The sequence below is a fragment of the Nycticebus coucang genome, chromosome 14, assembly GCF_027406575.1.
Source record: "Nycticebus coucang isolate mNycCou1 chromosome 14, mNycCou1.pri, whole genome shotgun sequence".
In the NCBI taxonomy this organism is placed as follows: Eukaryota; Metazoa; Chordata; class Mammalia; order Primates; family Lorisidae; genus Nycticebus; species Nycticebus coucang.
In genome coordinates, this window is record NC_069793.1 from 28,646,357 (window position 1) to 28,663,987 (window position 17,631).

At 43.5% G+C, this 17,631-nt stretch overlaps 1 long non-coding RNA gene across 1 annotated transcript in view; it reads right to left on the bottom strand.

Moving 5' to 3' along the window:
• The window catches only part of LOC128564724 (uncharacterized), a 65,687-nt gene extending 56,616 nt beyond the window's left edge, over positions 1 to 9,071 (bottom strand). The window contains exon 1 of the long non-coding RNA XR_008374145.1: positions 9,000 to 9,071. This is a non-coding gene — a long non-coding RNA (uncharacterized LOC128564724). The remainder of the gene's footprint in view (positions 1 to 8,999) is intronic.
• Positions 9,072 to 17,631: the final 8,560 nt, after the last annotated feature.

The following is a 17,631-nucleotide window of genomic DNA, read 5'->3' on the forward strand; positions in this document are numbered from 1 at the left end:
GGAAGGTCTATTTTGATTTCTTTGAGGAGTCTCCGTACTTCTTTCCAAAGAGGCTGTATTATTTTGCAATCCCATTAACAGTGTAAGGGTGTTCCCTTCTTTCCACATCCATGCCAGCATCTGCAGCTTTGGGACTCTGTGGTGTGGGCTATTTTTCACTAATACCGTCTCACTTTTAAATGAGATAATAAAATACCCTGGTTCATGACTTGTAACTCTTGTTAAGATACAGGTATCTTAATAATATTGATCTTAGCCACTTAACTAGCAGTGTGTCTTTAATTCCAAAAATCCATAGTGAATTTCTTAAACTCCATTTTTGCACCAGTACCTGTCATGGGGTTGTTGTGAAAAGGCATGTGGCATTTGCAAACTTGTTTCTGGTAGCTAGTCACAAGTATGATTCATAAGTACTATTTTTTACTATGGGGCTGTTTCCTATCTTCTGGCAAGTACGGGGCTCTGACAATGACCACACTTTTTGCCATTTCCTCCACGTTTAAGTCTGTCGCCCCCTGGCTGTTTCCTCTGAAAATTTACAACAAACACTTCACAATGAAAAGGGCTCACTCAGGTCTTTTCTTTAAGATGCACCAGTCAGCGAAGGGTCTTTGGGTGCTCATCACTACCAAGCCTGTTGAGGGGTGGAAGCCTCAAGGGGAAGATGGGAGGGTGCTTTTATTTTTGAAAATGTTACACCATTATTACATGCTCTTTTTTGGCACTATGAGAAAATAGAGATAAGCAATACAGGAAACAGAAAAGAAAATTCATACCCGATCTCATCACCCAGAGAAAGCACCAGAGAAAACTCTGGTGCATGTTCTTCCAGACTTTTCTGCTTTGAGAAAGAAAAGAGAAGAACAGGTATCCTCAGGGACTACTTCTGGGAGGGTGAACTGGTAAAGCCTTTTGCAGAAGGCAAGTTTGCAAGAGCTTTGGAAAAAATAATGGACCTACCCTTTGAGCTCAGCTGCTCTGCTTTTAGAAATTCACATCCTGGACACAACATCAAGAGCAGTGGGTACATACAGAGGGTGTCAACCAAATGCATATGCATTTTAAGAAAGGAAAATCTGCATTAAAATTGTAACCCTCAAAATATGCCAATAATAAAAGATGAACACAAGTCACATCTGACTTCTGCAATTACAAGAGATGTTCTAAGTGGTGACCATCAGTGGAGAAGTAACACATAGATAACATTGCTTAGAATGTGTTTACATTTTTTGGCACCCCCAGGATATACAACGTGCCAGGCACCTGTTTATGACCTTTATGTAATTCGGTCAATCCTCACAGCAACTTTATTTGTCTTAAATAACAGCTTTATTGAGATATAAGTCACACAGTGTCTTAGTCCATTCAGGGCTGCCACAGCACAATGCCATAAACTGAATGGCTTATAACAACAGAAATTTATTTCTCACTGTTCTGGACGCTGGGAAGCTCTAGATCAAAGCTCTGGCAGATTCAGGGTCTGGCAAGAGCCCACTTTCTGGTTTACAAACGGCACCTTCTTGCTGTTTCCTCATGTGATGGAAGGGGTGAGGGGCTTCTCTCCCACTTTTTTCATAAGGACATGGAGCCTATTCAGGGGGGCCACACCCTCTGGACTTTATCACCTCCTAACACCATCATACTGGTAATTAGACTTCCACATATGACTTCTGGGGAAACAGAAACATTCAGACAATAGGACCGTTTCCCTGACACTATGCAATGCAACCATTTAAAGTACATGATTCAGTGGGTTTTAGCAGAGTGTCCATAAAGTTTGTGTGCAATTTAAAGTTAATTGCACACGAAATCATGGACACCCTATATTCACAGATACGTGCAATCATAGCCACAGTAAATTTGAGAACATTTTTATCACCCCCAAAATAGAAACTTCATATCTATGAAAGTCATTTCTCCGTCTCCTCCCTCCTTCCCAGCCCTGAGAAATCATTTTTCTATTGATACTTTCGGTCTTTAAGCATTTGCCTATTCTGGCCCCTTTATACACCTGGAATCAGATGACACGTGGCCTTTCATGACTGCCTTCTTTCACTCAGTGTAAAGTTTTAGTGTTTGCCCATGCTGTGCCACGCGGCAGTATTTTATATCTTTTTAATGCTAAATAATATTCCAGTACATAGACACGCTGTATTTTGTCCATCTATCCATTCTTCAGTTGATGAACACCTGCCTTGTTTCCACATTTTGGTGATTATGAATAACACTGCCAAGAATACTCCTGAACGACTTTTTGTGTGGACATACGTTTTTGTTTCTCTGGGGTATATACCCAGGATGTAATTGCTGAGTTAAATTGTGACTCTGGATTTAACCTTCTGAGGAACAGTCAGATCGTTTTCCAAAACAGCTGCACCCCTTTCTATTCCCACCAGCAGGATGTGAGGCTTCCAACTTCTCCACATTCTCCCTCACCCAGAGTGAGAAATGCTGTCTCACTGTGGTTTTGACTTGCCATTCCTTGATGGCTAGAAGGAAGAGGTAGTTGGTATTACTTTCATTGTACAGATGAGAAAACTGGGGCACGGAGATTATTACATACCATAATTTAGTAAATGTACAGACTTATGTCTACCCACAGTATATACAGAAGGAAGTTTGCTGCAACACTGCAGGTATCCCCCAAACCGCCATACCTACCTACATACATAGGGAAAATGGGAAATTGCAGTGAAATGTACTTTTATTTACAAAATATTCATATAAATTTTACAAAATATTTTTCTAAGTTTTGATGTAATGTAATATAAACTATAATAATTAGTTTGTTAATTTTTCTATATATGGCAACCTGTGGGAGACACCCCCTATTTGTGGAAATAAAAGTTAAAACTCTAAGTTTATCCGTGGGAGGTTTATCCCTACAGAGGACCATTGTGCAAGGGTCCATTCATGCTGTTGTGGAATGAGCTCCAAGACATATTGTTAGTAAAAAAAAAAAAAAAAAAGCCAGCTACACAATCACATGGACGGCACAAACCTGTTCTCTCTCTCACACACATACGCACAAAGACACACACAAGCACACACACACATAAATGCACGCACACGAGCGCAAGATTTAGAAAGCTCCACCCCACCCTGATCACAATATCCCCCAGAGTATAAACTCCAGAAGGGCAAGGATTTTTCTAATTTGGTATATGGCGGTAAGGCTAACCCCTCAAACAGGATGTAGTCCGTAACAACAGATGAGTAAGCGTCTATCACATGAATAGTGCCTTCAGAGAAAGGAGCAGAAGACAAGGGCATATGCAGAGAACGTCCTCTCTGCCTGGATTTGTGGAGTAGTTGCATCATTTTTGACTCAGAAATAAACCCCGGGAATTCTTGGGGCCTTTAGCAAGAACCCCCAAGAGAGTTGATATAAAACCAAGAAGTGGCCTTAGTGGCTTCTGAGGATGCTGCGAGGACCCTCCTGGTCCACAGTGTCCCTCATTCCAAGTGAAGGTTGATTCGGGGTGATTACCTAGGACGGGCCCATTCCTGCCCTGCCGGACACCCCCCACCCCAATCAATAAGCCTCTCTTCCAGTTCACAGAAATCCAATGTCAGGATGCTGTGAATCTGGTTTTCATGCCTGAGAAGATCTTACAAATCAATAAACATTAGAAAAACAGCCACAGTTTTTCTTTCTACCGTGTTTTCAATAGTCGTTTAATTTTCATTTCAGTTAAGCCCTTGGAAGAGGCCCCAAATCAAGGGCTTCCGGTGAGAGACACACAGGTGTGCGTGTCACATCATTCGAGGCTAACTGTGGCTGGCGTGGTTGGGAGATGATTAGAGAAGGGACCTGTGGTTTGACTCTGTTTTGCCAGTCAACTGAGGCTAAAGGAATGATCTCGGGTGTAGATTCTACACTTTCCGGTCGTCACAGACTATCAAATTCAGGTAGTACAGATGGCAAGTCACACCAAAATGAAGCCTGGATGAGAGAAATGTGGATTGGAGGTGCAGCGGGTAGCAGGGGTCTGCTGACGCCGTCTCCCTTTTGTTACGAGGGATATCTGTGCTGCTGCTCCCTCTGTCCTCTTTCTCATGCGAGTGGTGCAGAACCCCGGGTTCAGTGGGGGTGGTTTGGGCATCATCTTTGGTTTCTCCGTACACAACTGTTCAATCACCGAGTCCTGACGTTTTCACTCCAAAATTACTCTCTATCCCGCCTATGACTCTCCATCCCCATGTTTTAGTTCATGCCACCATCATCTGGAAGCTGGATGTACGCAGCTGCTTCCTAAGCAGTCTCCCTGCCTCGGGTCCCACTGGGTCTTCCTCTTCCACACAGAGACTGGGCTGCAAAGGCCACGTGGTCTCGTGGTTGCAACAGCATGGGCTCATGCCCGGACTCCAATCCTGAGTCCTGCAGAGGTTACTTAATTCTCTTCTGTGCCTCAGGTGCTTTTCTCTAAAATACAGATGCTGCTGTGTACATACCTAAGCAAAGACACAGTGAGGATGGCTGAGCTCATAAAGATCAAGTGCTCGGAACAGGGGTGCCAGGCCCGGCAGCTCCACACACGTGCGCTGGCATCTGTGCAGTACAGTCTTCCCGCTCACACTACGGACGGCCCTTACAAGACTGCTCACCCTTCCTTTCCTCCCTCCTGGGGACTCCCAGCTTCACATTTTACGTGCACGTTCAATACCTTTTTGTTCCTCTGGCGAGAGAGGCTGCCAGGCCTACACATGCTACTCCCTCTGCCTGGAACGTTCTCTCCAAAGTTCTCCCCCATCCCCCAACCATCAGCCGCTCATCTCTCACGTCTTCGACGATACTTTCTTGGGGAAGCTTCTCGTACCCAGCAAAACCCAGTTGGGATCCCTCCTTTGTGTTCCCCCCCATCTCCCATCAATGCTCTTGCTACTTTGTATTTTTAAGTTTTTGTTATACAAGATTTCACACCGAAAAACCAAAAGCATGTTAACAGTAGTACAGGGAACTCCCGCACACGCTCAACAATTGGCCATGTTTTACAAAATTTGCTTTCTCTCTCTGTCTCTGTCTCTGTGTATTTATTTATTTTGTTTTCAAGGAAATTACAAACATGATGACATTTCACCCCTAAATATTCCAACTTGCATCCCCCCGAAAGAAAAGAAGCTGAGGGATATTATCCCAAAACATAATACCCCTATCACAACTAAAACAAGTTAACATTTCTCCAGTATCACTGTGTACTTGGTCCCTATGCAGATTTCCCCGGTTATTTTCCAACCTCCCCGGTCAGAGTCTTTCTGAGATGTTGCACCTGCGTTACTCCCGTATTTGCTGGCTGTCCCCCATCTGGCAGTGGGGGAAGCAGTGTGCCCCAGGCACTCAGCTTACGGCACCCCTCACTATGGGTTTGTTGAAAGAAAGAATCCTCCCTGTGCCCCGCATCCCCACCTAAGAAGGGTGCTTGGGTCCCCCATGCCCCTCCACACCCCTTGGGAATGGCACAGCACCCCTTCTGTGGTCCATGTCAGAAGCCCGAGGGGCATTCCGGACCCCCACCTCAGTTGACCCTACTCTGACCCTGGAAGCTCCTGTGCTCTCTCTAGCTTAACCCTCCCCACATTCCCATCATCCTGGCCTTAGTTCTGCCCCTCATTCTGCCTTACCTATCTCTCTGAACCTTGACTCCTTTGATGCTACCCTGTGTCCTCATGTCCTGGTTCCCTAAGAGGTAAACCCACTCAGGTCACCTCTCTGCTACACCCCCTGTGTGTTCCCACCTGGCCCAGCCTACCTACCCAGCTTCAAATGCTCAGCTGGCAGCTCCCCCACCTTCTTCCTTCTCCTGACTCACTTTGCCCTGACCTCTGGCCTGTACTTGAGCAGTTTAAACCACTGGGAGGTCTCCCGGCATGCTTCCCAGGCCTCCTTTCCATCGCCTGAACCCCCCTCCTTCCAGCACTTCACCTTCCTCTGGGAACCAGACAGAAGCTCAGAGGTCACTTTTTCCCATTCAACAACCTTCCCCTTCCTGGCAGGGAGCCCATGAGGGCCTTGGGGCACAACAGGTGTTCATAAAATAATCACTGACGGGGTCAGCAGAAATATTGTCCTCTCTTCCTCCCTCGGCCAAGTCAGCTGCTGCTCCAGCCCGTCCCAGTCCTGATCCCTGGGCCCCAGCCCGGGCCAGCCCTGTGCTCCTGACACGGCCCTGGCACCAGTTCAGGAACAACTGCCAGATCCATTTGCAGCCTTCCCTCTCCTAGAAAATGAGACAACGACCAGCTTGGCCTTTTTATTTTTAAAGAAAATAATTAAAAGTCTAAACAAAAGAAGGGTTTTTTAAAAAGAGAGAATTCACTCTATATTTTGAAGTCCTCTGTAGGTAAAGTTCTCCCTGAGAGACAGGAGGTGAGATGATACGGCCCCTTCTGCCTTGAGTACAATTCTCAGCACACAGTATTGCTCACACAGACTTCCACCAAAAAGGGAATTGCATTTCCACTTCATTCTCCTGCTAACTGAGCTATGCTGGAGGGAGGGATGGAGGATCTCCAAGCAGGTAGAGAAAGCCCTGTGACATAGAGCTCGTCCCAAGCTGCATTTAAGAAAGCTCCTGATGCACTTGTCACCTCCATCACCAGCCCCGGAATCACAAGCAGAGCATGCAGGGATGAAGACTTCCTTTACCTTCACAACTTTTTGCTAAGAGGGAAATTTTTTATCAACCAAAGTCTAGCAAGAAAAAGCTCTAAGAAGTCTGGATGACGAAGACCCAGAGAAGTGTATGGTGAAGTGGGTTAAAGCCAGAGTCTCAGCTCCTGCGCCCCCAACTAGCTGAACAGCCTATCTGGAGTGACTTCTCCAACCTCTCTGAGCTCCAGATTCCTCATCCATGTGTGGATATCTATCTCCTAGTGTTCTTTATGAAAACTTAATGAGATGTTTGTGTGTAGCGGGATGTAAGGATGAGGTACACCTAGGACCTCAGAGTATGGCTATATTTGGAAACAGGGCCTATGAAAGGAGATTAAGTGAAAACGAAAGACGCTCTGAGGAAAGGCCATGGAGGACACAGGGAAAGGTGGCCATCTGCAAGCCGAGGAGAAAGACCTCAGGAGAAACCGTATCTGCTGACACCTTGAGCTTGGACTTCTGAGAAAATTCATGTCTGTTGTTTAAGCTGCCCAGTCCATGGTGGTTTTGTTATAGCAGCACTAGCAGACCCATACAGGGCTGCACACCTTCCTGGGAACGAAGGAAGGAGTCTTAGGCACTCAGCTTGAAGGGGCAAGCAGTTCAGAGATCCCCAAAGGTGAGAAACAAGGAATACTCTCTAAAGTTGTGAAACCGTGCCAAGATATGAAGAATTTGGTTTAAATATCCAGCAGACCCAGGCAGCAGGCTGCCGGCTTACCACGGCATTAGCCAAGTCAGCCCTCCCAGCACCTTTCCCCTCCTGTCTTTTCTCCTTCCTGCTGCCAAGAGTTAGAGTTCTCAGTGAGCCAGATAAGGACGGTGCAGGTGGGAAGGAAAAGCCAAGCACAGCCTGCCTCTCCTGCATGCTGCCCCTGGAGGAAGGGGAGGGGTCTCCACTGGGAAGGAAGTTCGAGGGTCTAGCCTGTTCCCAGGACTGGGCACACCACTGCTGAATGAGATGGTGCTGGAACTAGCAGTGACCAAAGAACTTTTGATTCCTCAAGGGCAGGCAGAAGAGTCATGGACCTGCCTTAGTTTTTGTCCGGGGACAAGGGAAGAGTGATGCCCCACAGAAAAAATTTAGGGACAGCGATAGGCAAAAAAAAAAGTTGCATATACCCAGTGAGTCCTGTTTATTTCACATACATATGTGTCCTCCTACATATGTGGATACTTAGTCCAGTCTCTGGCCAAGAAAGAGATGCCATTTATTGAGCAATTATTACCCTTCCAAATTCCTTCACTGCCACCCCTGAGCAATTCCATCTTCTTCAAGCAAGACAAAAACCAATGACAATGGCAAGTCACTTGAAAGCGCCCACATTCTTTGGCCTTAGGTGCAGATGTTTGGTAAAGCAGGGGATGAATGCCACTCTTTGTACTGCAGGAACTGGAGAAGGACACTAACTCCAAACCAGCAGAGCTGGGGAAGGTTTAGATCCATAGGACGCTCCAAAGAAAGATGAGTTCAAATCCATTCTCTACCATTTAATGGCTACATGACCCTGGGTAAATGACTTAACTTCTCTGTACTTTAACTTCCTCATCTACACAATAGAGATAATAAAGTATCCAACTGAAAGGGTTATTATGTGGAACAAATGAGGAAAAAGATGGAAAACACTGAGAACATTGCTGAGCACAGGGCCAAGGACGCATACACCTAGTTATCATTGGATGTCATTACTTGTCAAAGGGAAATCTTGCTATGACCTTGGTTTATTATCATGATGTTGTAAAAAATGTTTTACAAGGAGCATGGTGATAAAAAGCACAGATTCTAGAACCAGACTGCCTGGGCTTCAATCAAGCAAAAATCTGAGGCACGCTGTGTAAGTGTTTGCTATTATTGTTACTAATTCAGTGAGATGTCTACGGCAACAGGTAGACGCATACAATACAAGCAGTAAGAGCTTACTGTTAGCCACTATTAGTTACCTTTCAATCCATCTTTTATACGTTTATTTAGGTATATGCATGTCCATGAAAATATACAATGTTATTTACATAAATTGTAAGAAAAAAAAAGAATGGTCACCTCAATAAACTTACATGGGCCCGAAAATTCTAGTCACTCAAAGGTACCAGAGACGTTGAACAGGGGTCAGGTTGGCAGAGAGTATTTCTCTAGTAGGGAGGCTGCTGAACTTGACTTCTGTTGCTTTTGCTTATTTATTTGTTTACTGGAAGATAATGACTCTCAAGTAAACAGGGCATCTTAACCCCAGAAGCCCATCCTCCTTAGGCTGGGCCCCAAGCCCTCACCTGCAACCCCACCCCCACCCCCAGGCTCTCGGCCTCTCTTGTTACCTGGACTGGTTTCTTCTGCCAGGACAGGTCCTACCTTGCAGGGGAGAGGTGAGAGACCACCACAGCCTTCCAGCCTCCCGAGAAGGGGATGTTTCAACAGGCTGACTCGCTCACTGACTTAAAGCGCCTAAAGACTAATGGAGAAGTGGACGGAAAATATGAAACGCTGATTACCAGGAAATAATTGTTCAGCTGATTCCAGAACTGAAAACACAAGTGTAACATTGGAGAAAAGAGGGTAAAATGTCATTCAAGGCCATTGTCAAAGCCGCTGCTCTGTGTGGTGGGGAAACAAAGGGGGCCTGTGTATGTGAGGACAATGCTATTGTGTTACCACTTGCTTATGTCTCACTCCTGGGGATAGAAAGACAAGAAATGAGGCCGTGGTGCCTTGCCCGGTGGACTTCACTAATCAGAGCAATCAGGACAATTAGAGCTGAGAGAGGAGCTTTGGACATCCAGCCCATAGCATTCTGCAACTGGGGGGGAGAGGGACTGCCCTTGGGAGTGACCAACTACCTATGTGCTTGTCTTCTCTTCTTGACAAATCCCAAATGCCCCTCTCCTATTAGCAATTTTTAGAAAATCACCACAAATTAGAGCTGAAAAGAATCAGAGGCATCATTTCTCCAAACACACACATCTTCTACACCAGCTTATAGCTTTCGCAACTGGCTAGGAGGAATCAATGCCCAGCCGTGTAGCACATTAACAACCATTGTAAGGCCAGGCTTGCACCTGAACCCCCAGGATGAGCCAGACACTGTACTACAAGCAAGCGTGCAAGATGCTCTTATTTGCTCCTGCCTTCAAATCCTGGCTTTACCACGGTTACACATGGACTGTGAATAAGTGTTTTCTCTGCGCATTTACATTCCCATCTGTAAACTGGAGTCATTACTGGGTTCTCATGAGGATTCAATGAGTTAATAAATGAAAATATGTTAGAACAGTGATTGGCCCATAAAAAGTAATTAAGAACCATGAACGACAAACTAGATGCCCACCTTACACCTGCAACTTGCTCAGATTTGTGAGGTGATGATACAGGGACAGCTGGAAACCTAGGATCCCAAGTACTCATATTTAGTCCTGCTATCTACGATAGCCTCTGCTTACCCCATTAGGTTCGTGAGGGAATTGGGCACTAATATTCTCAGGGATGAGGCAGGTGACACGTGTGGAGAAGGCCCACTGTGCTGTAACAGTGAGTAGTAGAGATTGTGAAGAATCAGACAGCCCAAGCCAGTCTTCAGGGAAGCCAGGCTCAGCTCCAGCCAGCAACTGCAACGTGGAAGTTAAGAACAACACAGCCAGGCCTGCCAATTTTTAAAGAAAAGCCAGAAATCTGGACAAAACACTATGGACCCCAAATCACATTGTTAGTGAAGAGCAAGACCCAAACCATGCAGCTTATGACCCTAATCTGGAAACAGATAGCATTTCCAAGCCCGAACATCTCTGTTGATACTCAGTGCTTTCGTCCTCCAAATTGCCTGCAGTCTCCTGGAGCTATGGTCTGAGTGTTTGTGTCCCCCACAAATTTTTATGTTGCAATTCTCACTCTCAAGGGGATGGTAATGGGAGGTGGGACCTCTCGGAGGTGAGTGGGTTATAAAGGTGGTGTCTTCTTGAATGGGATTAGTGCCCTCATAAAAGAGGTCCCAGAGAGCTTCTCACTCACTTCCACCACGTGAGGAAATGGTGACAAGATGCAATCTATGGGCCAGGAAATGGCCTCACCAGACACGAAATCTGCTAGTGACTTGATCTTGGACTTCCCAGCCTCCAGAACTGTCAGCAATAAATTTCTATCATTGAGAAACTACCTAAGAATGGACACTAAAAAAGGAACTTCAAGGAGGATGGGAGGAAAACCTGGCCTGCTGAACCAGGAAATCTGAAGGGCCCATAAGAATGTGGGTATGAAGTAACCTAGGTAACCAATGACCAATAGAAAGAGACAATCAATGACCAATAGAAAAGGGCAATACTTCCTGGAGACTCAGAGAGACCAATGAAAGACTTGCAGTCATTTTCAAATGGAGAAAGTATTTATATCCCTGCAGCCCTTTGAGTCTGGGGTCTCTGTCACCTTTTCGCCTCCATAAGAGGGACCCATTTCCAACTCTCTTTGGAAGTGCTCTAAACTTTCTTTGTTCTTCCTAAATAAATATTCTGTTACTCTGAAACTTGTGTAGGTTACTTTTGCTTTCTATCCACACTGCCTCTGCCACTCTAGTTTTATTTTCAGTTTCCACTCACCTATGCTTCTGATTACTGCCGTATCTGGTTCTATTGCTCTAGCTCAGCTGAGTAATCAATCTAGGTCACCTGGGTTCAAGGAACTGGGACCCTGGACTCCTGACCCCTAATACTACCAGTTTATGGTGTTTTTTTATAGCAATCCATACAGACTTACTATATCTGGTAAGCTAATAAAATCATTCGAAGATGCTCTTTAACCTAGAGCAGGGGGCATTAGGTCAAAAAAATGGAGAAGCCCCTTCTCCCTGCAGCCTACCCTCATCTGAGTCCATGAGATGGAGGTGAGGAAAAGGGAAACCAGGGAAATAAAAGGGGAAGTGATGAGGACTTTCCCTAAAAGACCATGCCTAGGCTTAACCACCTCCTGTAGGCATTCCTCTGATAAAGAAGGCAGTCAGGACTTAGTGATGGGACCCAAGGGGAGAAAAGGGGTTTGTTAAAGCTCTCTTAACTTCTGTAATTTACCTCTGATGAATATAAGCAGTGTAAATGACAAAATGTGCTTGCCATGCAAATGCAACTTCAAAACAAGACTACTCACAAGGTGCCAATTCATACCCATGAGGATGGCCATAATCGAAAAGATGGATAATAATGTGTGGTTGAGGATGTGGAGAAACTGGAAGCTTCATACGTTGCTGAGGGGGTTGTAAGATTGTGCAGTCACTTTGGAATATGATATGTTCCTCAGAAAGTTAAATACAGAGTACATGGTCCAGCAATTCCACTTTTGGGCATATACTCTAAGAGATGTGAAATGTCTATCCACACAAAAACTTTGTACATGATTGTTCATAGCAACATTATTCAGAATAGCCAGAAGTTGGAACATCCCAAATGTCTATCAAGAGATGAATGGATAAACAGATTCCCATACCATGCAAGTCATCCTTTAGCTCCCCCTAATGGTCAAACGTTATTTTTATTATTATTATTCCCCTTTTACAGGTGATGAAACTGGGGTTCTGAGAGGTAAGGTAACTTGCCAGCACCATACAGGAGCCAAGAGCGGAACCTGGGTCTTTTTCAAAGCCCTTTGACTCATTGCCTTTCACCATCACTGGAATGATTATCCAGGAATACTGTTAGCTTATTCTTTCCCCCTGAGGAAGGGAGGCAGACATCCAACACAAGCAACATGAGTTTTCAGCTAAGGGACAACAAGGTGACGTGTATGTGGGTCACCATGAAAGCTTTGAGACAGACTGTGTTAAGGCCCATTGTCTCACTTCTAAGAAACACAGTCAGTAGCATCCTTTTTTATTCATTCATGCAAGTTTCAACTTGCTTGGCTTACTGAGGGCTTCATTTGTTTATGTCTATGAGGATTTACGTTTCTTGATTTTTGTGTATCTCAAAACTTTCTCCATATATAAAACTATACTGAGTTTATCACACATAGAAAATCATAAAGATTTGTCACACATTTAAAAAATGGTCACTTATGGCAAGTTCTTAGCAGACCTAGATGAGAAAGGCAGTTCTCCACTTTTTAATAACACCTATGGTTTGTACTGCATAATATAATTCAATGGAACAGCATTCTCACCAATGATAAACAACTTACAGGAAATTCATTCACCTATTCAATGTCTCATTATAAAGTTAAAATTTTGCCCAATAATAAAAAGTCTTAAACTCTATTATGCTGAAATTCTGAAAGGAAAGAAGATGGTACATTCTAGGTTTTACTTAAAAAGGGATTTGATTCAATAATGAATTCATCACTACTTGAAGAATACTTTCTTCCTTGGTACTGGGTGGCAATGAGGCCAAAGCAGCTTTCCTGGCCCTCAACTTCCCTTTAATGGAAAGCGTTACAGAATCTCAGCAGTGAACATCATCTGGTTTCTACTCACACCCCAGCTCCAAGGAAATACGGGAAAGAATCTAAGATACAAGTTCTGTTCAAGGCATGAAGATCCCAATCTCAAATATCTCACTCCAACAAATTATGTTATACCAGCTGTTCCATCATCCAACACCAATGAACCACAGATAGCTTAGACTGGTTAACAGCACAGACTCTGGAGCAGATTGTTCAAGTTTGAATCTGAGCTCTGTCACTACTTAGTTTTGTGGGCAAGTTACTTAACATCTCTATGTATCTGTTTCTCCATATATAAAATGGGAGAAATAATAGTAGAGTGTACGTATGTGTGTGTATATAACATTGTGGTTGTGTACCTATGCTGTATATCACAGGACAATACTGGGGAGTAAATAAGTCAAAAATGTAAGAGGCTTAGAACAGAGCTTGGCACATAGAAGTTTATAAATGAAAGTAAGCACTGATTCCTAGTCTCAGAAGTGCAAAGAAATCAGATTAGGCCTATCAAAAACCAGGCAGAGGGACCAAATCATGAAATAAACTCTGACAATCTGCTCTGTTTTCCTTCCCATGAAAATGTTTATGGTTTATAGATGCAAAAATTCTCAACAAAATCCTAGCCAATAGATTACAGCTTATCATCAAAAAAGTCATTCATCATGATCAAGTAGGCTTCATCCCAGGGATACAAGGTTGGTGTAACATACGCAAGTCTATAAATGTTATCCACCATATTAATAGAGGCAAAAATAAAGATCACATGATCCTCTCAATAGATGCAGAAAAAGCATTTGATAAAATCCAGCATCCTTTTCTAATTAGAACACTGAAGAGTATAGGCATAGGTGGCACATTTCTAAAACTGATTGAAGCTATCTACGACAAACCCACAGCCAATATTTTACTGAATGGAGTAAAACTGAAAGCTTTTCCTCTTAGAACTGGAACCAGACAAGGTTGTCCTCTGTCACCTTTACTATTCAACATAGTGCTGGAAGTTCTAGCCAATACAATTAGGCAAGACAAGGAAATAAAGGGAATCCAAATGGGAGCAGAGGAGGTGAAACTCTCCCTCTTTGCTGACGACATGATCTTATACTTAGAGAACCCCAAAGACTCAACCACAAGATTCCTAGAAGTCATCAAAAAATACAGTAATGTTTCAGGATATAAAATCAATGTCCACAAGTCAGTAGCCTTTGTGTACACCAATAACAGTCAAGATGAGAAGCTAATTAAGGACACAACTCCCTTCACCATAGTTTCAAAGAAAATGAAATACCTAGGAATATACCTAACGAAGGAGGTGAAGGACCTCTATAAAGAAAACTATGAAATCCTCAGAAAGGAAATAGCAGAGGATATTAACAAATGGAAGAACATACCATGCTCATGGATAGGAAGAATCAACATTGTTAAAATGTCTATACTTCCCAAAGCAATCTACCTATTCAATGCCATTCCTATCAAAATACCAACATCGTACTTTCAAGATTTGGAAAAAATGATTCTGCGTTTTGTATGGAACTGGAAAAAACCCCATATAGCTAAGGCAGTTCTCTGTAACAAAAATAAAGCTGGGGGCATCAGCATACCAGATTTTAGTCTGTACTACAAAGCCATAGTGCTCAAGACAGCATGGTACTGGCACAAAAACAGAGACATAGACACTTGGAATCGAATTGAAAACCAAGAAATGAAAGTAACATTTTACAACCACCTAATCTTTGATAAACCAAACAAGAACATACCTTGGGGGAAAGACTCCCTATTCAATAAATGGTGTTGGGAGAACTGGATGTCTACATGTAAAAGACTGAAACTGGACCCACACCTTTCCCCACTCACAAAAATTGATTCAAGATGGATAAAGGACTTAAACTTAAGGCATGAAACAATAAAAATCCTCCAAGAAAGCATAGGAAAAACACTGGAAGATATTGGCCTGGGGAAAGACTTCATGAAGAAGACTGCCATGGCAATTGCAACAACAACAAAAATAAACAAATGGGACTTCATTAAACTCAAAAGCTTCTGTACAGCTAAGGAGACAATAACCAAAGCAAAGAGACAACCTACACAATGGGAAAGGATATTTGCATATTTTCAGTCAGACAAAAGCTTGATAACTAGGATCTATAGAGAACTCAAATTAATCCACATGAAAAAAGCCAACAATCCCTTATATCAATGGGCAAGAGACATGAATAGAACTTTCTCTAAAGACGACAGACGAATGGCTAACAAACACATGAAAAAATGTTCGTCATCTCTATATATTAGAGAAATGCAAATCAAAACAACCCTGAGATATCATCTAACCCCAGTGAGAATGGCCCACATCACAAAATCTCAAAACTGCAGATGCTGGCGTGGATGTGGAGAGAAGGGAACACTTTTACACTGCTGGTGGGACTGCAAAGTAGTACAACCTTTCTGGAAGGAAGTATGGAGAGACCTCAAAGCACTCAAGCTAGACCTCCCATTTGATCCTGCAATCCCATTACTGGGCATCTACCCAGAAGGAAAGAAATCCTTTTATCATAAGGACACTTGTACTAGACTGTTTATTGCAGCTCAATTTACAATCGCCAAAATGTGGAAACAGCCTAAATGCCCACCAACCCAGGAATGGATTAACAAGCTGTGGTACATGTATACCATGGAATACTATTCAGCCATTAAAAAAAATGGAGACTTTACATCCTTCGTATTAACCTGGATGGACGTGGAAGACATTATTCTTAGTAAAGCATCACAAGAATGGAGAAGCATGAATCCTATGTACTCAATTTTGATATAAGGACAATTAATGACAATTATGGTTATGGGGGGGAACAGAAAGAGGGAAGGAGGGAGGTGGGTGAGGCCTTGGTGTGTGTCACACTTTATGGGGGCAAGACATGATTGCAAGAGGGACTTTACCTAACAATTGCAATCAGTGTAACCTGGCTTATTGTACCCTCAATGAATCCCCAACAATAAAAAAAAAAAAAAATTATATAATGAAAGTGAAGATATCAGCATGTAACATACCTAAAAAAAAAAAAAAAAAGAAAATGTTTATGGTTTAGGAATTGCTGGAAGCTCACCAGACCATAGACAAACCTTGCACTGGTGATCTGGGCAGCACTACCAAAATGGGTTGACCTGGTGCAGGGCTATTGACTCTGCCTGGCACTAACAGACGCCCAGGGAATCCCCTCATATCACATCTGCCCATGAGAACAAGGAGAGAGACTAGGTATCCCTTTCACTGGGACAGGCCCTGTCACTCATCTCTGCTTTCTGAAGTAAGTGGGATCAATGCTTTTATAGATATGGAAACTGAGGATCAAAGGATTTGAAGAATTTGTACAAAGTACAGTTTAAAATGTGCGTAGAATTGGGATTTCAACTTAGGTTGCATTTTAAAGTCACTATGCTTTATTGCCTCCATGTATTAGTTACTATTACTATGCAACAAACTATCCCAAATTTATTAGCTTAAAACAACAACCATTTATAATCTTTTTTTTTTTTTTTTTTAGAGACAGAGTCTCACTTTATCATCCTCAGTAGGGTGCCGTGGTGTCACAGTTCACAACAACCTTCAACTCCCTGGGCTTAGGTGATTCTCTTGCCTCAGTCTCCCAAGTAGCTGGGACAACAGGCACCCGCCACAACACCTGGCTACCTTTTGTTGTTGTTGCAGTTTGGCTGGAGTTGGGTTTAAACCCACCACCCTTGGTATATGGAGCCGAGCCCTACTCATTGAACCACAGGCACCGCCCCCTATTTATAATCTTATACAGTGTTTGACGACCAGAAATTCAAGAGTGGCGTGGCAGGTGGTTCTGACTCAGTATCTCTCATGAGGCTAAAGTCAAGCTGTTGCCCAAGGCTACCGTCATCTTAAGGGTCTAGTAGGCCTGAAGAAACTGCTTCCAAGTTCAACAATGAGGTTGTTAGCCAGAAACTTCTGTTTGTTGCCACATGGGCCTTTCTGTAGGACTGCTCACAACATGGCAGCTTGCTTTCCCTAGACCAAGAGATTCAAATGAAAGAAGGCAAACTGAAAAGCACCCAAGGTAAGTGATAGGCATTTCAGTCTTTTGGCGGGTTTTGGTTACTCTTTTATAATCTAATCTCCAAAGACATATACCGTCACTTCTGCCATCTACTATTGATTTCACAGACCAATCCTGGTACAAGATAGGAGGGGTCCATGCTGGAGTGTAAATATCAGAAGGCAGGGATCATTGAGGGCCATCTAGGAGGCTGGTGACTATCCTCCCCATCTTTCCAAGACAAGAAGCCATAGTCCTGCAAATAACAAAGCAATATCCCCTCAGAAAAGTCACAGCAATTGATCTTAGTCTAAGCACTTTTTAAGTTATTGATGGTTGTTTATTTAACAAACATTCAATTCACCCAGGGCATTGGGCACAGCCCAGTGGATATAGGCAGGAATTAAATCTAGGACTTACAGTAAGTTATGCCAGAGAACAAGAGGCAGTCTACATGGGTTCTTGAGAAAAAGGGAGAGGCCAAGAAAGAAAGCTGGAATCAGGTCTCTGTGACAATA